Source organism: Pteropus alecto, unplaced genomic scaffold (assembly GCF_000325575.1).
Source record: "Pteropus alecto unplaced genomic scaffold, ASM32557v1 scaffold314, whole genome shotgun sequence".
In the NCBI taxonomy this organism is placed as follows: domain Eukaryota; kingdom Metazoa; phylum Chordata; class Mammalia; order Chiroptera; family Pteropodidae; genus Pteropus; species Pteropus alecto.
The window spans coordinates 912,978-939,531 of record NW_006435849.1 but is presented as its reverse complement, the minus strand read 5'-3'; the positions used below and the strand labels follow the sequence as shown (position 1 = coordinate 939,531).

At 49.9% G+C, this 26,554-nt stretch overlaps 1 protein-coding gene and 1 pseudogene across 1 annotated transcript in view; one reads left to right on the top strand and one right to left on the bottom strand.

The window, feature by feature from the left end:
• The window catches only part of SIPA1L3 (signal induced proliferation associated 1 like 3), a 243,780-nt gene that overhangs the window by 86,055 nt on the left and 131,171 nt on the right, over positions 1–26,554 (top strand). The window contains 3 exon segments of the mRNA XM_025046658.1: positions 2,427–2,546; positions 21,183–21,302; positions 26,371–26,444. The gene's annotated coding sequence lies outside the window, so the exon portion shown is untranslated.
• LOC112479615 lies at positions 15,964–16,082 on the bottom strand (annotated as a pseudogene).

The following is a 26,554-nucleotide window of genomic DNA, read 5'->3' as shown; positions in this document are numbered from 1 at the left end:
GAACCACGAATCCTGTCCCAGCTCGAAGCTAAATGTGACCTTTGCCACCAGCAAGCCAGTGGGGTCGGTCCTTTGAGAGGCTGCTTCTATCTGATGTGTAGCTAGTGGGTGATCACAGGGTCTTAGAGGCCCAGCGGACATCTCCGCCCACCCAAGCGGTGTGAGCGTATTTAATTGGGCCATGAATGCTAACAGCAGCAAACACTTATGTAGCTCTAAGTGCCAGGTCCCACTCTAAGTGTTTTTAAACTCTTCACAGCAACCCTGTCATCATCCACCCTTTCCAGATGAAACTGAGGCACAGAAAGGGGGCGGTAACATGTTTGAGGTCCTAGAGCTAGTAAGTGGCAAAACTGGGGTGTAAACCCAGGCCATCTGGCTTCAGAGTCCTCGCTCCTGTGGTCACATCAGGCGGTTGGAGGGGACCAAGATTGTTCACCGGTTCTGTATGGGGACGTGAGGAAGGCCCAGACTCAGAAGGAAGCAGAGCCCCAATTTCAGTCCGTAAAGGAGGAAACACCCCCCAGATAAAAGGCCATGGAGAAAAATCCAAGGGGAGGGCTGGGGAAGAGCAGTGTCACTGGTCAGTCAGCGTCACCCTAGAAGCCCCAGCTTGGCTCCCAGACACCACCTGCATATGAGCTCCTGAGCAAGGGGGATGTGCAAGCTTCACAGGGGCCGTGCGGAGCAGCGAGTACCAGGAGGAGAGCAGCTGCTGAATTGTGTCCTACCTGCGAAAATGGCCAGGGCTTCCTGCCACCGTAAAGCTCTCCTGATTTCTTGGAGCTAGAGGCTAATCTCTCTCAGGGGCTAGCTGAGAACAGAGTGGAGACTTGGGTCCTTGGGAGCGTAGGTATAAGGCTATGGAGCTGGACAGTTACTGGCTTTGTAGTCACACTATAGGCACCCGTGCCCTGGCTCCACTCTGTGCTAGCCATGTGACCTTGGGCAGGTGGCTTCACCTCTCTGAGCTTAAGGCTTTTGATTTTTAAAATATCTACATCATTGAGGTGTGTGTGTATGGGAGGTGGAGAGGTTACCACCTCCCATACACACACACCTCAGTGATGTAGATATTTTAAATTCGTTGAGGTCATCTTATGTAGTCCAGAGCCTGGTACTCTGTGAGTGCTGGGTGCATGAGAGAGATTGTCATGGGAGGCAGTGTCACCAAGTGCTTAAGGCAGGGCCTCTGGAACCACCACTCCCAGCTCCTTGGCCTTGGGCCGGTGGCTTTGACCTCTCTGCAGCTGCATTTCCTCATGTTAAAACAAGGATCACGCTAGTCCCCACCTCATTCTTAAGGATGCTGTGAGCATTCGGTGAGTCAGTACCTGTGAAGCATTGCCATGAGGGCCTGGCACTCATGGAAAGCATTAGCTGTCATGATTAGAGTTATCAGTGAAGAATGTGGGCCTGAGGCCTAGCAGCCGGGCGAGGAAAAACCTCGCACAGAATAATGTTATAATCAGTTTTAGGAAACACCGCTTTGGTCAGCCAGCTCCCCTTTGGGCATGAGAGACGGTGGCACCAGGGACAGTTGAGCTGTGTCAGGGACTCTTTTCCTCCTCTCAGGAAAGGAGTTGACCGCTCAGGGTTGACTAACACGAGCTAAAAGGGGACAGTGAGCAAGCTGGGGAATGGAGGTGACTAGGGCCTTGGAGAGTAAAGGAAGGCTCCGTTCTGGTTCCCATATGTGCTGGCTTTGTGGACACTTGTGCAGGGCGAGGGGGAGCACAGGAGTCGGCAGGCCTGGGTCCCAGGTGCTCCCCAGGTGCCCCCAATGGTGGCGTGACTTAATGGGAGTTCCTCAGACTCGCTCAATATCAGTCTTCGGTCAGCACAGAGCTTGGCTAGTGTTGGCTCTTTCAGAAGCAGCAGGGCAGTGAGCAGGTTTGGAGGGTGGGCGCCAGCCCTGATGTTGTCACATCTGAATGGTGGGACCTTGAGCAAGCGACTTAATCCTTTCTGAGCCTCAGTTTCCTCATCCGTGAAATGGGAGTGATACTACCCACTACACATGGTGCTGTGTGAGGATCATGAGTTATTCTAGATAAAGTCTTCAAAGCAGCACCTGGCACAGAGAAGGGCCTCAGTGCACATTGGCTGTTACTACTGCTGTTTTTATTAAGTCATCCTAGAAGACAGTGTCAGGGGAAAGGATACACCATGGGGACCTGACGGAAGAGTTTGGGGACGACCTCAGCCTCTGGAGTGCTTGTTCAGGGCTAGCCTTCGCGCTTTCGTGCTTCCAGAATGTAAGCGAAAGAGCGGAGGAGGGGTTGGGGAGCACCCCGGCTAGGAATAGTATCTCGTTGCTGTTGGCATGGGTTTCCTGGGGCCAGATCACTCCACTGGGTCATTTGAGGTAGTATGTGAACAAACAGGTAACATTCTAGTAATTGTACTTTTATTTTAATGCCTAGCGGGAAAAGGATTTTAACTGCACATCAAACCCAGTACTCCACGGCTGTTTCTGCTCTGGCTGCGGCTAACGTTGGTATGTTAGCCAAAATGAAATGAAGACAGCTAAAGAAAAGTGCAGAGTAAGTAGTGGAAGTAGTGGTACAGGTGGTCTGAGGATGTGGCGAAGAAGGTGCCCGTGCAGGTAGATCCTGGCATCAGGTGTGGCAGGTGGAGGACGGGGTCCGAGCTGGGCTTTAATCTTGCCTTTCAGCTGTGGACAGGCTGCGGCTCCCTCGGCGGGTGGCTGAGCTATTGAGTCCCTGTGCCCCTCTCGTTCTTGGCTTTTTCATGCGCTGAAGGCCGAGTCGCAGCCACCTCAGAGTGGAATAGCAGCCTGGCAGCTGTAGTTCCTCTGTCGGAGGTGACAGTGCAGATGACAAAATGTACCAAGTGTTTGTCGCTGGCATCTTCTCTCTCTGTGGTGGGGTGCAGAAGCCATGGTGGGGCCTCGAGCAGCTAATTGTGATAATGGTAATAATCTTTAACCAACATCAGTGCGTGCCAAGAGCATGCTAAGCACTTCACATGCCTGTTGGCATTGAACCCTCTGTGCGAGGCAGTCTATTGGTTGGGACACGTCAGGCTGCAGGTAACAGGATGCCTGCTGAATGGCCGAGCAATGGGGAGGACTCATTGTCTCACTGCAAGGGGTGGAGGAGACAAGCTCCAGGTCGGTGCAGAGGTTCAGTGACACCCTCAAGAACGGGGTCCTTATGTCCCAGCCCTCTGCGTGCAGGCATTTTGTCCTGATGGTGGTCACTGCGTGGCCATGGGATGGCTGCCCCTGCCTGATGGTCACATCCTTACTGACAGCATCATAAGTAGGGGGAAGGTGCAAGGGGACAGGCTTTCTCCTCCTGCGCCCTTCCTTTATGAAGGGAGTGTGCTCCCATAAACACCCCTAGCCCCAGCAGACTTCTCTCTCTTTTTTTTAAATTACTCTTGTCATTCAGTGTTGTGACAGCATGGTGATTAGACATCTATATAACTTACAAAGGGACCACCCCCATTAGTATAGTACTCACCTGACACCATATATAGTTATTACGTTATTGACTATATTCCCTATGCTGTACTTTACATCCCCGTGACTGTTTTGTAACTGCCAATGTGTACTTCTTAATCCCTTCACCTTTTTCACCCAGCACCCCCCAGTCCCTCTCCTCTTGCAACCATCAGTTTGTCCTTTGTATCTATGAGCTCAGCAGACTTCTCTTTATTGCTTATTGGCCATGAAGGAGCCCATGGCCACCCCTAGCTGCAAGGGAGGCTGGGAAAGTGGTATCTCTACAGTGGGAGGCAGCAAGAGAGGTGGGTTGGAAATGGCAGTGAGCTATATAACCAGTGTCTGCTGCAGGTCGGTGCTATTACTACCCCCTCTAGAGATGAGAAAAATCACAGATCAGAGAGATGAGGCATTGACTTGCCAGGATCTCATAGGGTTTGCAGCAGAGCAGAAATTTGAACCTCCGTCTTTCCTTCTGCGGAGCCTGTTGTCTTAACTTCTGTACAGTACCGCCTTCTCAGGAGGGGACACCCAGGGCACAAGGCGATGGAGGGTGAGCGCCAGCTGCTGTGGGAACACAGAGGAAAGAGAAATTCTGGCTGGGGAGAGAGAACTGTGGGGAAGACAGGAGTGCGTAGAGAATGGTGGGCAGTGATTGGACTGCCTTTAAAAGGGGAGCAGGAGTTCTGCCACGTACGTCATAGGCAGATTCCACGTCATAAAAACTTGCCAGTCTGGGGAGGAAGTGCTCGGGAGCAGTGCCCTCCCAGGTAGGAGGCCCAGAATGCCAGCTGGCCAGGACCTGGTGTTGCCATGTAAACCTAGATCACTTGGGTTCAAATATTGGCTCTGGCATGTAAGAGCTGTGTAACCTCAGACAAATGACTTTACCTCTCTGTGCCTCAGTTTTCACATCTATACCGAGGAGAAAAATGCTTAAGACACCGCCAGGCACATGACGGACATCGTAAATATTTTTATGATGAATGCATGAATGGAAAAGCTGAGTCAGAAGATATGCAGAGGTTGTTAAACCTTTTTGGATTTGTACTGCCTAGAGGCCCTTCAGAAAGGCATTTTCCCATCAGTAGAAGTCGAGGTGACCCATTTCCGTTCTCCTTAGTCAATACTGGGTCTTATCTTTTAGGAAAACATTCATTATTGTTTTGATTAGTAATGAACCCAGCCTAATATTATGGATGCATAAGAAAGTGGCCATATTTTGCAGCATTGCAAATTGAAATGTAAAGGCAAAATGACATGCTATCTGAGATTTACTTTAAAATACTTTAAAAAGTAGGGGAAAGGAATAGATAAAGCTTATGGAGCAGAATCTTGATTGATTATTGAGTCTAGGTTTGAGTTCATGGGAGATTATTGTACCTTTCTCTTGACTTTTTACAATGTTAACAACAAAAAACAGCCCCCACCCCCCAACACGCACGCGCGCATGCACACACTCAGCCTAAAAATTGAGTAGTGGTGAGACGTTACTGAGCTGCCGCATGCAAGCATTTTGCATGTGGACCAGATGGTGTGGATAAATGACAGCCTTGCAGCCCTCAGTTTCCCAAATCCTCCTCTCTGTGGACCCCCTTTATGGGGAGACCCATTGGCTCAGTAGCTGGAAGGCTAGTGGGTTTCAGATGCAAAGCAGTAATTTCTCATCTAGTTCCCAGAACTGGCCACTCAGCTACCTTTTTCTGAAGTGGAGGTTTTCTCTTCTAGCCCCGGAGGGGACATAAACTCCCTGGTGACCAACTCCTGGGAAACCTCCCTTGGTGGCGGGTCTAGTTTTGTCACGGGGAGGAGGGAGTCGCAAGCCTTTTACTCCAAGGATCTGTGTGATGATGGTACACACATAACTGGCTGATCCCGCATCATGACCAAGCATTGACTCCAGCCCCACTAATCCCTTGAACACACACGAGGGGTCCTTGCCCACCCCTGTCAAACAGCCAGCACCCCTGACCCTCTTTCTAGATTCATGTGTAAATAGGGGGTGGGCTGTGAATTTTCCAGTCTGTTTTCCATCTACTTCATGGCGAAGTTAGGGAGGGGCCGTCACATCCCATCTGACTCTGGGTGGGGTCTTGATCAGTGGAGAGTGATGCACCCAGGAGCTGACCCCTGGCCCTCCCAGAAAGGTCATTCATGAAGAATGTTTCTTAGGCATCCTAGCAGGAGACCCACGTGTGCATCTGGTCAGCTGCAGCTTCCGGCTGCCTCATTTCTGCTGAATTTTTCTCATTTCCTTTAGGAAATAAAATGAGTCTGGAGAGACATGAGTAATCATGACAAACTTGGCAGCAGGGATGTTGGGAACCTTGCCCTGAAGCTCATAGTCGGTGTTGTGTTGCCAGTGTCTTGAGCAGTGTGGACCAAGGGAAAAGGGTACCTGGGGCCAGCTGGCCTGAGTTCACATCCCAGCACCACCACTTCACGGCCGTGTGACCTTGGGAAGTTGCTTAACCTATCTGCCTCAGTTTCCTTATCTGTAAAATAATGATAGGATTGAAAGGATAAAATTAAATACTGCTTGTAAAATGTTTAAAACAGCTTCTTCTGTAGTAGTTGCTCAATTAATACTGACCACGGCAGTTATGCTGCTGTGATGGTCAGGCACAGGTAGGATTAAAAACCACTGATCTGTAACAGCGGTTCTGATGGAAGCAGAAATTGGAAGAGTTTTTAGTTCGGGAAAATAGGCTTCATTTTGCCATTTTAAAATATTAATTTTTACCCGATGTTTAAAATTCCCTAGAAAAGCACAGGTGAAAGGGGAGAAATCTCTCTCCACTTCTCTGTACACTGCTCCCACTAGGAAAAAAGACTGGAAGGAAGTGAGCCAGTGTCTTTACAGTGGTTATTCTATATTCTTCTTTGCACATTTATTTTCCAAGTTTTTTACGTGTGTATATAAGTATGTACCACTTTCACAAACAGGAAGAATGTTTAAAAGAGAAGCAATCACATGAGCGGTGGCTTCTGCAGCCGTCTGCTTAGTGTTCGCGTGTCCCGAGCAACCTGTGTGCCCGCCTTCCTTGCTGGAGTAGACTCCAGCCCTGTAAAGTTTCTACTCGGAAAGTTCTTGAAATCAAAGCTGATTCCTGGGCCGTCGTTCCACCATGTGCCCAGCCTTGCTCTAGGTAGTCATGCTCTCGCCCATCCTTCCCCGGAGACGAAAGGACTCCAGTTCTTCTGTGGCTCTGACCTTGAGGAAGAGCCCCATTTAGATGGGCACGACAGTAGTCAGTACCCCAGGAGGTGTCGCACAGCTCAGCACCCTGCCTGTACATGTGGGTGCTTGCATGTTAGCTGAAGTGATAAATAGCAGTAAAATTGGGAACAGAGTTGATTTATTTATCCAATAAACATTGATCGAAGGCCCGTTCTGGGCCAGGTACCAGTGTGCAAAGCAGACATAGTCCCTGCCCTTGGAGCTCACAGACAGAGGGAGAAGACACAAGAAACGCATGCCACAGGGATAGGTCATGTGTTCTGAATGTCAGAAGAATTTTTTGAGCCACAAGCAGGACCTCCCCAGAGGTTCCGCCAAGGAATTGAAGTTTAAGTAACACATTTCAGGTACAAATGGAAAAAATGAATTTGGTGTACATCCCTAGATTAGCCTCAATTCTGAATGTTTCCAGCTGTGGGCAGGGATCTCCAGATGGGCGTTGCTATGGAAGCGTCTTCCAGTTCTCACTTCCTGGCTGAGTTTATTTCCGAGTTGCCCGTGCTGGTGCCAGTTCCCAGCTGTAAATACAGACGTGGTGGGGTCCCTTCTTCCTGCTGCCTTATGGCTGTGCAGAGAGCGGATGTGGCTGGAAGCCAGCCCAGGAGCCTCCTCCCAGCAGAGTTAGTTGTGGAACTTGCTGTGTCGTGATTTCTCTTCCATCCATGCTTTTTCCTTTGTCCTCCCGTGGGTCTGTGCCGGTGTGACCCAGCCTGTGTTTTGAAACTCTAGACCCCAGCTTGCATTTGACAGAGAAATGTTCTCATGAGGGCTTCCTCCACCGCCCAGCTGCTGGAGAAGTCCAGTCGAATCTCTTTCATTCAGATCCCCCATTGAGGCGAGATTTGCCACCCTCCTGACAGAAACTGGGCTGGCTGTTCTTTGGGACTGTTCCTGAAGAAAGGCCTTGCTGACCTGAACAAAGGAACTGCAAGCAAGGCGGGGGAGGGGTATAGTTAACTGCCTTCTGGGACTGAGACCCTTCAGTGCTTTAGAGTAAGTAATCACTGCTAATGTGTTTAATCCTCTTAACCCAAAGGAAGTGCTGTTATTGTCCCCATTTCATAGCTGGGGAAACTGTGGCAGGGGGCAAGTCAAACCCTTGCCCAAATTGCTATATTGGCTCTTTGACACCTTAAGGCTCGCCATCTTAGCAGCTTATTAGGCTGAAGAGGGTTTAACTAAAGGGTGCTGGGACGGCCCGGAGAAACAAAGCAAAGCCTCAGGAAGGACCATGTGCCAGTCAGGTCCTTGGTTGCTTGTCACAGAAACGCCAACACAGACAGGCATTAAACCCTAGGGGAGAGGACGGGCTCATGGGACTGGAAAGCTCGGAGGTGGGGCAAGCTTCTTGGCTAGTTGATCCAGGAGCTCAGGGCCATCACCAGTGACCCAGTTTCTTTCTGTCCTTCCATTCTTCCCTTTGACGTCCGTGTCATCCTCACACCTGGCTCCCTTGGAGGTTGCAGACTGGCTGCCTGATCCAGGTTTATATATCCTCATTCCTGGCCTCAGAGAAGGTATCTTCCCCAGCCATAGTGCAAAGCGGCACAGAGCTCCTTTGATAGACTAGCACAGGTCACGTGACCTCCCTGAACCAGTCACTGGCAAGGGCATGGGGTTGCTAATGGGCCAGTTGCTCCCACCCCAAATCACTTACTGGGGAAGGGCAGAATGGGTGCTGGGAAGCAGCCAACCTATGGACTGAAACCAGAACACAAATCCACTGTCAAGGTTCTCTTCCTCACAGCTTCCCTTCTCAGCTTTATTCATTCCCTTATTCGTGGTCTCTCTCTCTCCCTTTCCCTTGACTTGATGGGAACCCTGGCCATCCACAAACCAAGCAGTTGGACTCCCAAAGAGAACAGCCTTGTGCTCTCCCAGTCCCATCCCAAAACAACCCCAGGAAGGGAAGATGGCTCCCTTTGGACTCAGTAACAAAGGCCAGGGGAGGGATCCGGCCCAGGCCAGGTGTTCTCCGTGGGCCGGTCAGCTGTAGGCAAGAAGGAAGCAGGGTGGGGTCATCTTTCCCTCTGCCCCTTCCTCGGTTCCTACTCTGTCCTCTTCCCAGGACCTCTTGAGCTGGGAGTCATTTAAGCAAATGGGCTGTACTTTACTAAAGTTACATTAAGTCCTCATTTCACTCCTGAACTGCCAGGGGGTGAGGAATGCCCCGCGCGTTATCCATGTTCCTGGAGCAATCCCCTATGGAAAGGCCAAGCCACCAGGCCCAGCATGCTGCGTTCCCCACCTGCCAGCACCAGCAGCCCCCAGCCTCATCCTGCAGGTCCTCTGGCCTGCCCTCCAGCCACCTGGCCTGCTTTCAGTCCCTTCCAGGCGTGCCATTTACTCTTTATCTCAGCAGTGCTTCCTCTTCTCCTTGTCTTTCCTCCCCACCTCGGCCCACCCCCCATTCTGTCCTGCCCACACTGGCTCCTCTCTCATATCTCTCCTTAAACACCACTAAACATCTCCTTCCTCAAACTCCTCAGCGTACATATTCAGGGCCTTTCATCCTCACACAGATCAGTTCCATAAAGGCAGGGCCCACCTTTGTTTTAAAGGTATAACCGCTTCCACTAATTAAGTGCCTTACTAAACTTTGATGAGGAAACGAAGGGAATGATCATAGGAATATAATGAAAACAATAGCTGTCTTTTGAGTGGCTACTTCGCAGTAGACATGGTACCTAGCACTTTTACATACAAATCTTTGAAACGATTACTCCCATTTAACAGAATATAATAATGATGACCGTAATTTATTGAGCCGTGAGTGTCAGCCATTGTTCTAAGTCCCTAACCTGTGTCATCTCATTGCATTTTTACAACAGCCCTCTGAGGCCAATATTGCTGTCATCCTGACTTCAGGTTGAAGAAGATGGTGCGCAGTGAACACAGTGACAGGATGTTGGGCTTCAGTCCTCTTGCAGTCTAGGGCCTGGGGAAGACAAGAGAGGGGACAGGTCAAGGGAGGTAGGAGGACTTTGAACCCCGGCATGAGAATACTTTCCAGGGCGATGACGTGTCTGCCCCGCCGCCCCCCGCCCCCCATGGGCAGTATCTGTAGAAACAGGAAATGTGTCTAAGACACACGACAATCGAAGATGCACAGAAAGATATTCAGTGTTGTGCATAATAAGAGAAATGCCAATTAAAATCCTGCTGTGAGAATAGTTTTCACCTCCCAGAAGGGCACAAGCAAAGGGTGGTGAGCACATGCAGCCTCAGTGGTGTGGGGAAGCAGGCTTGTCCAGTGCTGGTGGGAGGGCAAATGGGACTGTCACTGTGGAGGGGACTTTGGCAATATCTGTCCACGTGGCTCTTGCACACACCTTTCCTTTGCCCCTGCAGTCCCACTTCGGGGAATTTTTGCCTACAGACGTTCCTGAGTGTGAGAAGTGATCTGTGTCCAACGTGGCTCATTAGGGCGTTGTTCGTCAGCGCAAAAAATGGAAACTGCCTTGCGTGTCCATTAATCGGGGACCGGCTGAGTGAGTCAGGCGTCTGTGCGGTCGAACACTATGCAGCCGTGAGGGAAGAATAAAGTCCCACAGGGAGCGCCTTGCGTGTCTGCGGTGCACTGGACACTGTGAAACGGGGCAGTAGCAGCAGCAGCAGCACCTTGTATTAGTACTTCCGGCCACAGAGGCCGTTCTGGAATCTAGGGTGAAGAGTGTAGGTTTTATGAAGATCCTAACTCCAGGCAGCCCAGGATCATTCTTGACTGTCAAACCAGATCGCCTTAGATTTCCACAGTAGGTGCTGCCTTGGCTCTATGCGTGCGTGCGTGCGTGCGTGTGTGTGTGTGTAGTACATGCAGACAAAATTATGTACCTGTGTGTGTGTGTGTGTGTGTGTAGTACATGCAGACATATCCAAAATTATGTACGTATATGTATTTGTGTGTATATATAATTTTACTACTTTATTCAGGTCCCTACTTGAATGGCTGAGTCACCACCCAGAGATGCCTTCCTGAGCACCTTCTCTGAAATGGCCCTCCTTGTCACTTTCTGCCCCCGCTTTATTTTTCTTTATAGCACTTGTCATCATGTGATGGTATACGTTTGCTGTTTGCACCATCCTCGTTAGCACGTGAGCTCTGAGGGCAGGGATTTGTCTGTTTCATTTCTTGCTGCATCTCAGCATCTAGAGCACCATCTGGCCCAGAGTGGCTGCTGGATGAATGTGAATGAGCCTGAATAGTGAATATCATCCCCACAGTCCAGGTGTGGACCCAAGGCCCCCAGAGGCCTTGCCTTCCTTGCATGGAGCAAACTGAAGCGACCTGTGTCCAGGAGGGCTCTTCTGATGGGGATGTGGTAGGGGACAGGCCACAGACTGCCTTTCATGCTATTAAAATTCCCCCTTTACATTTTCCCAAGAGAGATGGATACATGCCCCGTCCCTTCTGGGGCCCTCTGCCTGCGAAGCACTGAGACACATGCGAATGTGCTGGCAGTTTCTCCAGCCATCCGCGGCCCATCTCCCCTCTCTGGCGTGGATGACACTGTTCTGGGCAGTTCTCTGCGGAGAAGAGGGAGAAAGCAGCTTTGTTCTGAAGGCTTCTCTCCTCTGGAGGCCCCTTCACTTGGGCCCCATGCTTAATACTATCAGAGTCCAGTTGGCCTAAGGGACGTCCTCAGACTTGAGTGAGAATGTTGCTTACTATTTCTTTGGTATTTCAGTTATCATAACAGCTTTGCTAATATCTTTTAGAGCTTCTTCTGTTCCCAACACTTTGCCAATCACTTGGTTCCTGTTAACCCTTCCAACAGCCCTATCGGAGATGGAAAAGACCTTCCCCCACCCCCTTCCACTTAACCGATACGGAAGCTTGGGACTCGGGAAGATCTAGTAACAAGTCATTGGTCACATTGCTGCTAAGAGGCAGAGCTGGGATTTGATTTTTGTTCTAGCTGACCACCAAGATGGCTCTCCCAGCCACCTGGCCTTAAACGCTTCCCCGTCTGCTTTTGGGACTCTCCCAGTAGCCTGTGGAGGAGGGTCTGGTTTCCTGCAATGTGATGTGGATGGTAATCGTGTTGCAAAGCCCTGCTGGCCACCATGGCACCTTGATGGATTGGAGGAAGCTGGTGGAGAGCCGTCTGCTTATTTATTTCTCATAGAAATTTGCCACTCCAATGACCAGACTTCTGTTTCTTGTCAAGATTGGTTTCCATCTTGGGCAGGGGAGAGGGTTGGATAGGGCCAGAGGAACCCTGTTATCACCCATTTGGACCCATCTCTTCTCTGCCGAGGAACGAACGAACGAACACACACACACGCACGCGCACACACACACACACACACACACCACAGACACACCCCCCCCATCTTGTCCTGAGTAAAAGCTAAGTCCTCACTGTGGCCACCCAGGCCCCACGCAGTCTACCCCGTTACCTGTGACTTTTTCTCTTCTCTCACTCTACTCTAGGCACACGGGCCTCCTCAGTGCTCCACGGACATGCAGATATGTCCCTGTCCCAGGGCCCTCGCACTGGCGCTTCTCGCTACCAGGAAAGCTCCTTTCTCATACCCACCCACGTGGTTCCCTCACGTCCTTCAAGCCTTTGTCATGTGTTGCCTTCTCAGGGAAGTCCCCATCTCCCTTCTCTGTTTTCCTCTGTAGCATTTACCTATCTTAACTTTTTTTGTTTATTGTTCATCTTCTCCACTGGAATCAGTTCCAATGTTCTGTTCACCTGGATCCCTGGCCACTATTATCACAAAATGTTCACCCGGAGGTCCAGTGCCTAGAACAGCACCAGCACCACGTAGGTACTCAGTGAACATTTCTTGAAAGAACAAGTGAGCTCCCAAGGGCCGAATGGCCCAATTATGTCATTAATGTGCTGAGGGGGAAAATTTGTTCGTGTGTGTTTGGGGGGTCCACTCATCAAGCCTTAGCGAGCCCCTCCCATGTGCCAGGCTGCAGCTCTGGGCTCCAGATGCCACAGTAAACAAGCCTTGGTTCTCCAGGCTGATTTGAACCATGGAGGGAGACCCTCCGCATCTCCGGGGAGAGCCCAGATCCTGCACCCACAGTCCAACTGCAAGGGAGGCTGTGAGAGCCAGTTCCTGGCCTTGGTAATATCTTACCATTACAAAGTGCTAGGGCCCGGCCTGCCATCAAGACTCAGAGACGGGAAACTTCCAAGTCACAGGAAGGATTAGAGGCAGTAAACACGTTTCCTTCTTTAAACATTGTATTAAACTATAATATACACATAGAAAAAAGTGGAGGGTACATATCAAAAGTGTGTAGCTAGACAGACTTTCACTAGCTAAACTCACTCATGTAATCAGCTCTAAAAACAATACTTCCAGTCCCCAGAGACCCCTTTTTACTCCCTCCCAGTCACTCCTGTCTTCCAAGCAAGACTGCTCTCTTGATGTCTCACACCTGACTTTGAACTCTATGTAAATGTAATCGTACTTTATGTAAATGTCTCTTTGTATCTGGCCTTTGCCTTTGTGTTCAACATTATGTCTGTGAGATGTCTGTGGCATTGTGTGTAGTTGGAGTCTATGCCTACTCACTGCTATATGCAGTCATAGGGACACCTGAATGACAGGAAGAGGCCAGCCTCGAGAATAGCTAGGGCACAATGTGCAAAGGCCCTGGAGTAGGAATAAACTCGGACAGGAAAGAAGGCCAGCAGGTTGGAGCATTTGGGCAGTGGGTAAAGTGGAAGAAGATGAGGTTCGAGAGGTGTTGAGAGCTTTTAAGCAGGAAAGCAGTCTGATGTCACCTCTAGTTTCATCTCTCTGGTTATGTGTGAAGAATAGAATCTGGGAAGGGAAGGGTGGACTCGGGTAGACCAGTGGGGACTTCGATGAAGTTGTTCAGGTGACAGGCGATGGTGGTCGGAGGGGAAAGGAAATGGATTCAGGATACATTTTGGAGGTAGTGGTAACAGAACTTGCTAATGGACTTGAAGGATAAGGGAGGGAGAGACATAAAGAATTGAGTTTTGTGTCTGCGTCACAATTTGTCGGCCCATCCCCAGTAGACACTCGGGTTGTATCCCCTTTGCCCCACTCACAGAGCCTGCTCCCCCCATATGCATGCGTCCAGCTGAGCTGAGTCCTGAAGGATCAAGGGCAAGGGCATTCCAGGTAGAGTAGACCATTTGAGCTAAGGCCGGGGCCTCCCCTGTGCTGAGCTCTGTTCGGGCCGGAGTGTGGTCTGCGGAAGTGGGTAGCACGTGACCCAAATCCACCACCTGACCGGTGTGGACTTGCTGCCGATTTTGAGATATTGTCTCGTGTTCTCCTATCCCCCACCGTCCCCCAAGCTGCTTTCCCATCTGGCCACGTTCAGTCCCTTCTCCTCCGCAGGTTCGTCCAGGGCTGCGGCCAGCCGTTGGAGCTGCTACTGTACATAGGGCCATTGCTGTCTGCGTGCTAGGTCAGCTTTGTCTTCCTGTCACAGGAGTCACAGTGGGGCTTAAAAACAGTGGCTGGCAAGGCCTTTGGTCTTGGGCCAAGCATAGAGGGTGACTGGCCTGTAGGAAGTGAACGAGAAGGCCTCTCGTTTGTGTGGGCTCAGTTCATCTATGTTCTTTGTCCCGTGGTCCCTCCTGTTTCTCATCCCTGACCTTGTTCTTGAGAGTTCAGGTCCCATGGGCAGCAGCTGCTGCTGCAGGCTCCCTGGGAGGCTTTGGGCATTTGGGGAGTTTAGGCCACTCAGCTAGTGAGGACGGCTCAGCCGACATGAGTTTAAAACAGTGTGCCCTGCAAGCATGTGAAGAGAGAGAGCCCCTGCCCCTGTCTCTTTCTGCCGTCTGCACCCTCAGGTCCCTGAGGAAGACCTGGCTTGGGTTTCTCTCTTGTGTTGCTGAGAGGCGCCTGCCAGGCGGACTTGTCCAACTCCGCAAATCTGGGAGTTGCCTTCTGCTGCCCAAGGGCTGTAGAATAGTAGGAATCTTGGATCACAGAGCAGGTAAAATTTGACATGTTTCAGCTCGTACCAGGTCAAAGGAAAAAAAAGGTTGGGGAGGGACGGCCTTGAGGGAGAAAAATGTAGGGCATTCATGAGCTCAACAAAGCAGCCTCCCGCATCGGGGCGTGTAAATCATTACAGCCTTTTTAGAAGACAGCCTGGAAGTTTTACTTATTTAGTTTTGAATAAGCAGTACATGCCTGTGATAAAACATTCAGATTGCGCCAAAAAAGAGATATACAAGGAAAAGTAAGTCCCTTTCCCTTGTCCATTGTCACCCAGCTCCCCTCCCATGAAGACACCCATTTCAGGTGTGTTCTTCTGGAGACAATACAAAAACAAACACATATTGTACATACAGTTCTATGCTCTGATCTTGGAAACCATTCTATACTATAACTATGTAATATTCCATAAATAGTCTTTGATGCAGCACTGCCGCTCCTGAAAATCTGCCCCACAGAAGAAATGGCACCAGTACAAAAGGATATTTACCGTGGCTTTGTTTGCAGGGTCAAAACAAAAAACAAATCCTGAAAATAAAATGAATGCCCATTTTTCAAGGACTGACGAGGTGAAGTATGGCATCTATACCATGGAATGTCAGACGCCAGGAAGTCTGGGTCAGAGCATTACTAGTTGATTTGGTCGCATTTCTGTGCTGTATTTAAGGGAAAGTAAGGTTCAGAGATGTAAATGTGATGCGATGCTGTTTTCGTAAGCTGCATTGGCAGAAGTCTTTGTATCTGTGTTGTGATCGAGTGGTAGGTGTACGTGGAGCGTGTCCTCCGTCCTCTTCCATGCTGTGTGGCTGCTTGGGCTAGCATTCTGTTGGGAGACTTTGCAGTGTCATCGGTTTTGGTCGAAACAAACTTCACACTTTGGCCAACGTTAGAGGCTTCCGTGGGAGGGTACTCCATCCCTGGGCCGGAGATCCCATGGCCTTGGTGTTGGTAAGTACTCGCGTGCACCTCTGTCAGACTAAGAGAGGCTAAGGTGTTACCAGGCGCCGTGGCGAGAAGTAACTTCTAAGTGACCATGACAAGCAGTTTGACCTACTTCTCTGTCATGTGGTAGAATGAAATAAGCATAGTTCAGTCAGCTGTCTGAAGCATGAAGTGCCACCAGCTCTGCCACTCGTGAGAATAACATGGAAGAATTCCAGAAACGCTGAAGTCAGGGCATCAGATCCTTGGCTGTGTTCCGGATGAAGCTTCGCAGGCGGCAAGGGCATCCACTTACCTTGCAGCCACCCGAAGCCCACCCGGTGGAATGTTTCTCACATCCCATTCTCTTTTTTTCTGCCTACAGCACTTGGTCTTCCTAGGCGGTCTCCCATCCAAGTACTAACCAGGCCCGACCCTGCCTAGCTTCCAAAATCAGAGGAGATCGGGCACATTTAGGGTAGCATGGCCATAGACTCACATCTCACTCTTAAAACAGCTGAGCCCTATTGCTGGAGACAGTGGACCTAGAAGGAAGGCCCTCAGTGGACACCTCCCCACAGGACCGTTGCATTATACAACTCCAAGGGCACTGTCTGCACTGTGGTCTGTGACAGTGGTAGTGGCTCTCTCCTGGTCCTCCAGGATTCTGGTGCGCCCCTCAGAATGGATGTGGCTGTCAATGGGTTGGGGCTCATGACCCTACTGGGTCATAACTTGTCTCTTGCTGGGCTCCAGTTACAGTGGATGTTCTTGAAAGGCATTTGAGTCGAATTGACAACCCGCCCCCCCGCCCCCAGCCCCTAACTAGACGGCTTTTATTCATAGTGCTTTCTCTCCTCTCTCAACTATCCCATACCCTTCCCCGCCCCCACCAGAAAGAGAGATGACACTTCCTGTCTCTGGAACAGCATCCCTTCCTCTTTGCTTTCCCACAGGTTGTCAGAAGTGAGAGCTCACTTCTCACTGGCTTTTTTGTCTCTCTGACCCTTCAGAGAAGGGAGGACCTGGTTGTTACTGACTCAGCTGCGCTTTCTTGCTTAGGGTGTGTGTGTGTGTGTGTGTGTGTAAAAGAATAACTCTCAGGTTTCTGGTTTGAGCAGATGGGTAGTTGATGGTGTCTAGTGGGTCACTATCTACCAGTAGATAGGAGAGAAACAGGTATAGGTAAGGTTGTTGTTTATATACATAGCTACATAGATGTGTATATACTTCTATGTGTGTGTCTATGTATATGGGGGAGGGGAGAGAGAGAATTCACATCTTTACTGAAATTTTTAAAAATGTGCCCTACACAAAAAAAAATGGGCAATGACTGTTCATTTATTCAGTTCATTTAATAGCATTTGGTGAACTGCTCTTGTGCTGTACAGAATTTGAATCTGGCAGAAAACCACTTTGAAAAAACTCACAAGACCATGTGAAGAACATTCTTGAACCTCCCTTTTTTGCCTCACCTGCCGCCCCCCCATGGCCAGCAAGGCCCGTTTGTCCTTGAGCTGAAATAGTTCTTCACCTGCTTCCTCCTTCCCGTTCCGCTGCCCTCACTCCGCTCCCAGCCACCATCTCTCCCTGGATGTCACAGCAGCCACCTCACTGTTTTTCCTGCTTCTTTTGAATACCCGCTTCCCCCAGCAGTCTCTATACAGCAGCCAGGGGGCCTTCAAAAATGTAAATCAGAACACCCCATTGTCCTGCTTCTCATCATACTTAGAATAAAAAGCATGTGGCCAGTGTGGCTCACAGCGCTGTGAGCTGCCACAGCTCGTAGCACGTCCTTCCCCGCAGCAGTCTGGCCACGTGGGCTTCCCGTGACTTTCTTTGAGTAGACTCATGTGTCCTCCTCCATCTCCTTGAATACTCTTCGTTTTTTACTTTTATTAGAGACTATATTACCAATCCAACAATTGAATTTGGATGGCCTTTGGAGCGTCTTTATTGAGATGTGGTTCACATGCCATAAAATTCACCCTTTTAAAGTATGCAATTCAGTGGGTTTTGGTATATTTACAAGGTCGTGCAACCATCGCTAGTATCAAACTCCAGTGCATTTTCTTCTGCCGGAAAAAGAAACCCCGTCGCCATTAGCAATCTCTCTCCCCGGATTCACCCCCGCCCCCGCCCCCAGCAGCCACTGTTCTTCTTTCTCTCTCTCTAGATTCCTACCTCTCTGCCTATTCCGGGATATTTCGTATAAACTTTGTGACTGACTTCATTCACTCAACATTTCAGTGCTCATCCACGTCGTGCATAAATCGTACTCGTCTTTATGGTCGAAAGGATTCCGTCACGTGGACGGACCGTGTTTTGTGTATCTGCTCCTCGGTTGGTGGACGTCATGGGATATTTTTCTCTCCCTCCTCCCGTGGTTTCCTTCTCCTTTCTCTTTACTTCTGGGCTAAAACTCACCCCGTGGCACTTCTCACCATCGGTATTCACATGTGTATTTGTTTGCCTGCTTTCTTTCTTTCCCCCATTTCGGACTGTAAGCTTCTTAGGACAGGGCCTGCATCTGCTCCTCTCCCCGCATCTGGCACCCTGCCTCGCATAGTCCTCGGCGTGGAGTCCTTTACGATTGCTGAATGAACAGCGCACTGTATCTCAGTTCTCGTTGACCTCCTCCTACGGCAAAGCGATTGTAACCCCGTTCTGTGGGAGACACCCCGTTCTGTGGGAGATAGCATATCTAGCTTTCTACCTGGTGTTGGGGAGAGAGCAAGAGTCCTAAAGCATGAGGACACTTTAAATGGGGCCAGGTTGGTTAGAGGGATTTCTCTGGTGTAGGACACTGTCCCATTGGTCATCTGGTTGTAAGACCACAATATTTATTATTTGAAAGCGCATTTGGCTGCTGGTAGCAGAGACCGGAAATAACAATGTTGCAAACTCAGTGGAAGGTGGTTTCTCTCATGAGATGTTCAGAGAGCGACAGTCCAGGTCTGTGTGGCAGCTCCGCGGTCATCAGGAAGAGCAGGCTCCTTCTGGCTTTCTGCTTCCCCATCCCTAGCACAAGGCTTTCATCCTGAAGGTGGCTTCAGGGGCCGGAGTGACTGCTGAAGTCAAACCGATGAGCGTGTAGTCCAGGGAAAGGTCATAAAAGTGTGTCCAGCTCTGTTTCTGGTGCGGAATTTCCCCGAAGTCCCACAACAATTAATGGCTGCCTCCTGTTGGCTGCCCGGAGCTGCAGGGGAGGCCGGGGGGTGGAGTCTTCGTTGAGCATCCCTGGAAGAATGGGAGAGTGGCTCCTGGGTGGGCAGCTGGCCCCTGGTGGGCCCGTTTCCTGCCCGTCGTACCCTGGGCCATGGCAGGCAGCTTGCGTTCGTTGGCCTGGACCGTCAAGCCTCCCTTCCACCCCTCAGTGGCCAGGGTCAGGGCAGCGTCTTTCTCTGCCTGGGTCACCAGAGGGCGGATTTTGAAACTTCTCAGGGGCCTTCGGTCCAGGAAACTCACCATGTCCAGCTCACCTTTATTGAACGCTTGCTACGTGATAGGTCCTGCCCCAAGCATTTGTCATGAAGTAATTTCCTTAATCCTCACAACACCCCTCTTATTATCCCTGTTCTATAGATGAGGAAACTGAGGCACAGAAAGGTTAAGTAGCTGTAGACGTTCTCACTGTTAATAATGTTGGTTTTTTGTTTTTTTTTTTTTGCATTCTTCCCTTTCAATATATTATGAATAAGAGGATTGGAAAATAAAGCCTGACCCATTTTGGTAGATTGACCACTGTTTTGTCTTTCATTTGATTAGCTGGGATGTGGAGAGTGCTTTGTGCAAAAGCGCCCAGCAGTCGAAACCACACTGACAAGCTGTTTTTATAGGAGTGCAGGAAGGGGCTTAACTGCTGGCCCGTCTAGCAGATGGCTGGCGACAGGAGGAAAAAGGATCCACAAGCTATGCAGGATTTCCCCAGCCAGGGAGCCTGGGGCCAGCAGGCCACAGTGCAGTTGTGCCAGTGGCTGGGCTTGGCCTTTAAAGTCACAGTCTCCCTGACTGCTCTTAGAGGTCTGTAGGGAGGTAGAAGCTGTGCCCGGTTCAGCTCCTCCGAGAATTAATTCAGGCACCAAGTCATCCCTGAATGCCTCTGATCAGCCACGCTTGGTGGAGATCTTTCCCAGAGGTCGCCCACAGTTCATCTTTGAGTGTTTTTGAGACACCTGCAGATCCACATTAGTGGCATTTTTCAGACTCTCCAGGGTGATGGCATGGCATGTGACTCCTGGAGCCTGGCCGTAGGAGGTGTTGGGTTAGTAATGCATTCAGCTGCAAGTATCAGAATGCACGAGTGGCATTGTCACTTCAACACCTAGGAGGTTGTTTGTGACATATGGGGTTGGATGTGGCTCAGTGACTTGGCAGAGTCAACACCAGTGCTGCTCTGACTCTCTGGCCCTTCTTGGCCACAAGATGTCTGCTGCACTCCCCTCCCCCCAGCCCCAGGAGTTCAGCCCTTCCATTCTGGCAAACTAGTGTTCCGGGGACCCTCTCAAACCTAGGTATCACGTCCACATTCCAGGCTGGAGAATGGCAGCTGGAGAAGGCAAAGGGCTTTTTGTGAGGAGAGCCAACACTTTCTCCGAATCCCCGAGTGAGGCACCTTCGCCTGCCCCAATGTGAAGATGTGCTGCTGTGCCGTCTTCGAGACACAGTTGTATTTTTCCTTTTGCATTCGGGTCTTTGATCCATCTGAAATCGATGTTTGAATGTGGAATCAGATAGGTTTCAAGGCAAGCCCATACTCTTAACCGCTGCGTTTAGAAGGTGGTGGTGGTGGTTCTGGAGCCAGACCCACTGGGTTCAAATTCCTCTTGGCAATGCCACTTCCATCCGTGCGATCTCGGGCTTGTTAAAAGCGGGCATGCTGGTGGACCCTGCATCACAGGACTGGAATGAGGGTTAAATGAGCTGATAGTTAAAGAGCTGAAAACTGCCTAGTCTCTTGTAAAATCAAAGCGAAAACCTCATGTTTCAAGTCAGAATGAGGATTTATTTGCAAAGCCACCTGGGTCTGGGAACTGGGCAGGGAATCCCAGACCCCAGTCTGTGCTGGTCGTGAAGCGTGTCACTGACGTTATTGTCTCTTCCTCTTTACAAGAAATTGCCAGCTGTTTTCTCAAAATGTCTGTTCCAGGGTGCATTCCCACTGCAGTGACTGAGTTCCCCTTACTCCATAACCTCGGCGTGTCTGGTGGCATCAGGCTGATATTTTTGCCAGTCTGCCGTGCATGAAATGGTCGCGTATTTCCCCGAGCAGTTTCTCTGCAGTGTCTATCTTCAGAAGGGCCCCTGGCACTTCTGAGTGAAGTCCTTAGAGCCTTGTATCATGATGCTTATCTTGGGTGGGGGATTGGGGACAAGAGATGAAGACGTGAGACCCTCGAAGTTAGTCACCCAGCCTTAGTCATCTCATGGACTGAATCAGTCAATGAAAGAACCAGGGCTCCGTGTGTTATTAATAGAATGTAGGTCGTAAGAGAAACGTGATTAATGGCAACTGTCATATACACATAACGGTTGAGGGCCTAGATTTTCCCAAGGCGAAGTCCTTTCTTCATAGCAGCCTTTCCTTGTTGGCAGGTGGGTCAAGGCCGTCGAATGAACAGGTGTTTTCCTGAGTCACTCTTTCGAAGACAGGTTGGGGGTGAGCATAATGAAAGCTTCTCTAAGTGAAGAATAATTGAACCTCGTCATTAATAGGTGAGTGAGTCCGCGATGTCCCAGTGCGAGGAGCTGCTAAAATCTAGGCAGGAGAGCGCAGCTTAAGGCAGAGGGCCCCGGTGGGCTTGGTTCCCCTTCACCTCTCATATCAGTGTCCAGATCAGCCACCTATACAGCCAGCTCATGGAGGAGATAGGCCTGGCTGCCCCCATCAGCACTTGGTCAGGAGGGGTGCACATGGCCAGGCCCTCTTAAAGGTTGAATGAACACTGCCCAGGCTAAGAGTCCTGCTCCCAGCCAGAAAGCAGAAGAGAGCCGGTCGCCATCTCTGGGCACGGAAAGAGAAAAGTGCTGGTAGGCCGGGTCCCAGCCTTGGGGCTGATAACCTGCCTACTGGAAAAGCAGGTGCCAGCAGAACTCACGATCTCTGACCGGTTGGATTAGCCATGTCCCTTCTTACTTGGTCTCGGTCTAAAGGAGAGTGGAGAGGTGTGAGTGATGAGCCTTTCCACATGTGTCAAGATGGAAATACAAAGGAAGACTAGAAGTGTCAGGCCCAAAGCACAGGAGCAGAAAGGCCCAGGGGCACCGGCTGCCTTGGGGTCCAGAGAACAGCACCCTGCTGACTGCCCCACAGAAGCTCCTCGCACAGAGCCATGACAATAGTGCCTGCTTCCTAGGCTTTCAGTGACGATCGAAACCTCAGTATTTTTGCCAGCCTTGGATTCCCAACCTCAGACAGAATAACTTTTCTATCCTTCGTTGGTCGCATCCACGGATGCGAAGGGCTAACGGTAGAGCCAAAAGTTTTCACAGATTTTCGACTGTGTGGTTGATCAGGGGTCAGCTGTACTTTGAGATGTGATGTAGGAGATTGGTTTTCAGTATGTCGATTGTGGAGTGATGGAACTTGGTCAGGCGCATCCCTGAAAGCCCATTTTATAAAACAGAAAAGCAGAGGTCCCGCAGCTAAATGGGGCCACGGAGGCCTGGGCTTCACCCGCTCCCCCTGACCCTCCTGGGGACCGTGCTCAGGGGAGTTCAACAGGGGACCTTCTGGGGCTCTAGGGAGGCCCAGCTCTGCCTTCAGCTGGCCGTGGGTCCCAAACAACTCATTTAACCATTCTGAGCCTCAGTTTCCATCAAGTGGACAGGTCGGACTAGGTCGAAGCATTCCTTACCCAATTCCTGTGGGCAGGAGCTTCGGAGCTCTCTGACATCCTGAGACAGGCAGTATTTTTTTCTTTTTTTTTGGTGGTGGTGGTGGTGAGTGGAGCCAGGGCGGGGGGGAGGGGGTTGCTGTTGTTTTTTTTCCTGGAGAGACATGACATAGTTTTGTTTTGTCAGCTTCTTAGAAGAATCATGTTCACCCAGACATGAAGGAGTGCTGTATTGATTTCTGAGGTCCCTTCCAGTTCTATCGGTCTGTTATTTCTGTTGTAAATGATAGAATCTCCTTAACTCAAACTGACTTGGACTGCAAAGGGAAGTAATGGCTCCAGGACCTAAATAATCCCACAGCTGGCCTGACTGGAGTCAGTACTTAGGTGTTCTCGTCAGGATTCTGCCCTTCTCCACTTCCGACCTCTACCTCCCTCAGCATTGACTTCATTCTCAGGTGCACCCCCATCCTCCCCACCCCCCGGTGGCAAAGTAGCCCTCAGCAGCCCCTGCCTGGCATCACACCCTTTCCCCCCAGTAATTCCAGCAAAACCCCAGGGCCAACTCCAGTCGGCCCTCCGTGGACCACGTGTTTCTCCCAGAGCCAGCCCGTCACCGTGGATGCAGGAAAGAGCCATTCAGGCTAGAAGTCGGGCCAGGATAGCCCCTCGCCCCAGGTGCTCTCATCTGAGATTCCGTTTGTTGATATAAACCCTGGAAAGCGAGCTGTTCGGCCCTGTGAGTGTAACACATGCGGCAGGTGGGTGGGGGCTGTCGCTCAGGTGGGTGTGCTGGGACTGCAGAGGCAACTCCAAGGACATCCTCCCTTCCTGGGGGCGTGAGGAGGGGCTCTGGGACATCTGGGATTCTGGCTGAATTCCTGGCCCTGTAGCCCACCTTTGCTGCCATTTCCACAACCTCTCGGCATCTTTCTCTCTGCGGTAGCCCCTCCCATGTACGAGGGACCCCAGACTGATGGACATCACAGCTTCCTCCTGTTGGCAGGAAATGGATGGATCCCCAGCTCAGAGAGACGGGCTACCACTGCACATCACTGCTGAGCCTTTAAAGAGCCATACTAGAGGGAAAAAGGGAGTGAAATGAGAGTGGCAGAAAAGTAATTTCCGTTGAAATTTAAAAGGCAGCTATTAAAATTTTACAGGAGCTTTATTGCAGGGGCTTCCTGATAGTCTTAGGTATTTTTTAAGCGGGAAGTCTGGTGATGAAGGAAACTGTTCTGGATGCTTCTGGTTTCCTATTGCCCTGCCAAGCGTCTTGCAAACCAAAATTGTTAGGACTCCGAAGACCAGCTTAGGGATGGTAGCGACCCGAGAGGCTATTTTTGAGCTTTTAAAGACTGTGCGTTTTTCTGTATTTGCTGTTTTCTGTGTGTAGTAACTATTTCTAATTTTGTGCTTTCCTAAGTGGTTTGGTAGTGAGCTACAGGGATCGTTAAGAATTGCAGTCGCCTCTGCCCTTCTGTGTTAGTTGAGAGTCATTCAGTTGTGTGAACAGATAGAAATCCAGGTCAACCTGAAGTATTAAAGGAAATAAATGTATGGACTCACAGCCTAGGACGTTTTACCTGTAACGAATGGCTTCAGGCCAGGCCCCTGTTTCTTTCCGCCTCCCTGCTCTGCATTTCTCTGTGTTGGTTTTAATCTCAGACTCTTAGGCAGCTCCCCATGTGTATCCCACCATCTTAGCAGCCCCCTGGGGAAACGGTCACTTTCCCCGTAGTCCCAGCACGTGTCCTGCAACTGGTTGGTGTTTAGTAGACCCAGTCGGCCTGGCTTCAGTGCCAGGGCCACCCCAAGCCATCTCTGAGCCTAGGGGCAGGGAGGAGGGGGTGCAGTGGCTATATTAGTCAGGCATGGATCACATGACCCCTCTTCCCTACTAACCCATGGGTAGAGTCATTCTCATAGGAACTTCATGGGTTGAGTGGGAAAAGTGAGGTTCAGGGGGCTGACCCAGAAAGGGGAATGGATGCAGTGTGAGCCATAACAGCCATACAGAGTTCACCTCTTTGCATACAAAGTTCACTGCATCTGAGTCTGCCTCCACCCAACTGTTATCTTCCCTGGGAACACGTTCTACCTTTCCCTGTCTCAGGTCGCGCTTAGGAGTTCTTAATCTCAGGACCATGGACCCTTGAAAGGCCCTTGGATGGACCTTAGAGGCCCATGAAGTTGGCTGGGAAAAAATTACGTCTTTATTTTCTCTACCATCTAACTGAAATACAACATTTTCTTTCCTTCTGAAAGAGGGCCACAGCCACAGTTGTATTAGCTACACCTGTGACTTTGTCACCACTAGAAATCACAAATATTTCCATATCACATTATAGTTGTTACACATATCACAAAATATAATTACACTGTTTTCAAATTACTACAGTTATTGGACCCACCACTGAGCTCTCTCTTGTAATTTAAAACATTCATAAAGAAGCATGTATATTACCGTATCTCACATTTGCTTGTGTTTTACAGATATTTTGATATCTGAATATAATTGATTTCCTTTGTGATCTTGTGCATTGTATTTTATACAATTAAAAACATGATTCTGAGAAGTCCACACCCTTCTTTACCAGACTGCCAACAAGGATCCCTAGCATGAGCAAGATTACGAGCCCTTTTAGCTTCTCCAGGAGCCCCTAGGGACAAGATTTTTGAAACTGTCCTGGTTCCTAGACTCAAAAGTTGGCTAGTTGCCTATTACGTTTCCTTCCTGAGAGGCTTCCTGGAGGAGCTGGCTGGTGTTTTGAACTCGGCCTTGGCACGTGGGTAGCATTTGGACATAGCGATATCGGGGAAGAGGGGCAGGGAGGCATCGCCAGCCTGCGGTTATCCCTGTCTTCGTTAACTCTCATAAAGTGTCACCGAGCCAAGTGGTCAGGAACAGGCTCTGGAGCCAGGCTGCCTGGGTTCATCCCACCTATAGCTGGCTGGGTGCCTCCTTACGCATTCAGTGCCTCAGTTTCCTCATCTGTAGCACGGATGTAATAATTGTATCTATTCCTTAGAGTTATTGAGAGAGTGAGATGAGTTGATGCATGGCTGCTAGGATAGAACCCGGCACGTAGGGAGAAAGAGTTATTATTTAATGGCCAATCTATTAGGGAGGATCTAGGTTGTCCTCTCTGACCTCATCTCTCTGACCGAGTGCCTGGTCTAAACTAAAATGGGATGGCGAACAGTGTAGACAGTAGCTTCTTAGCCTGGAGACATTCATTTACCCGTGAAATACCCATTCAAATATGAACAACTACACTAAATATTCAAAAACATAAATTAATAATATTAAGTTTCCATGAAATAGCCATTCAAATATAAACAACCATGCTAAATATTCAAAAGCATAAATTAATAACATAAAGTTACAAGTGCTGTTTATCTGCCACTCCTCAGAATTGTCTGAAGGAAATGTCCTCATGATGGCCTACCATCTGTCCCTGTCACTTCCCGTCCTCATCTCCCACTGCCTGTCCCCTCACACACCCTGCGCCGGGCACACGGGCCTCCCACTGCTCCTCAGATTCTTCAATACATATGCCCGCGCCCAGGTCCTTCACACTGGCCATTCCAGTGGTCCGGAAGGCTCTTGCCACATAGTCACACAGTTCGTGGTCTCCTACGTTCAGGTCTCTGTCCTGTCCTCAGGCCACCTCTGACCACTCTGTGAAGTAGCAGCCACATGACTCCTCACTCTGCTCCGATTTCGTGTTGTGTTTGTTTATTGTCTTCCTCCCCTACTAGAATGTCTGCTCCCTAAGGACAGCGACTTCGTCTTGGTCACTGGTGTCACCTCAGTGCCTGGTACAGAGCAGGTGTTCAGTAAATATTTATTGAGGGAGTGAATTTGCATATGACAGATGGATTCTGCAGCAGGAAGGTTCCAGTCGGCCAACGACCTAACCTCGTTTTTTTCCTCTCTGTAGATGCACAGACTTTGATTTTGACATCGACTCTTCTGGGACCCTCAAGGGACACTAGAGTCCAGAACGTACTAAGGGTGAGTACAGTGTGGCTATTTGTTTGCTTAAATTTTAAAGCTGGTACACCTGAGCCTATTTATTATTTTTTAAAAAATTATTCAGAAGAGTATCAAGGGAAAGATGGGAG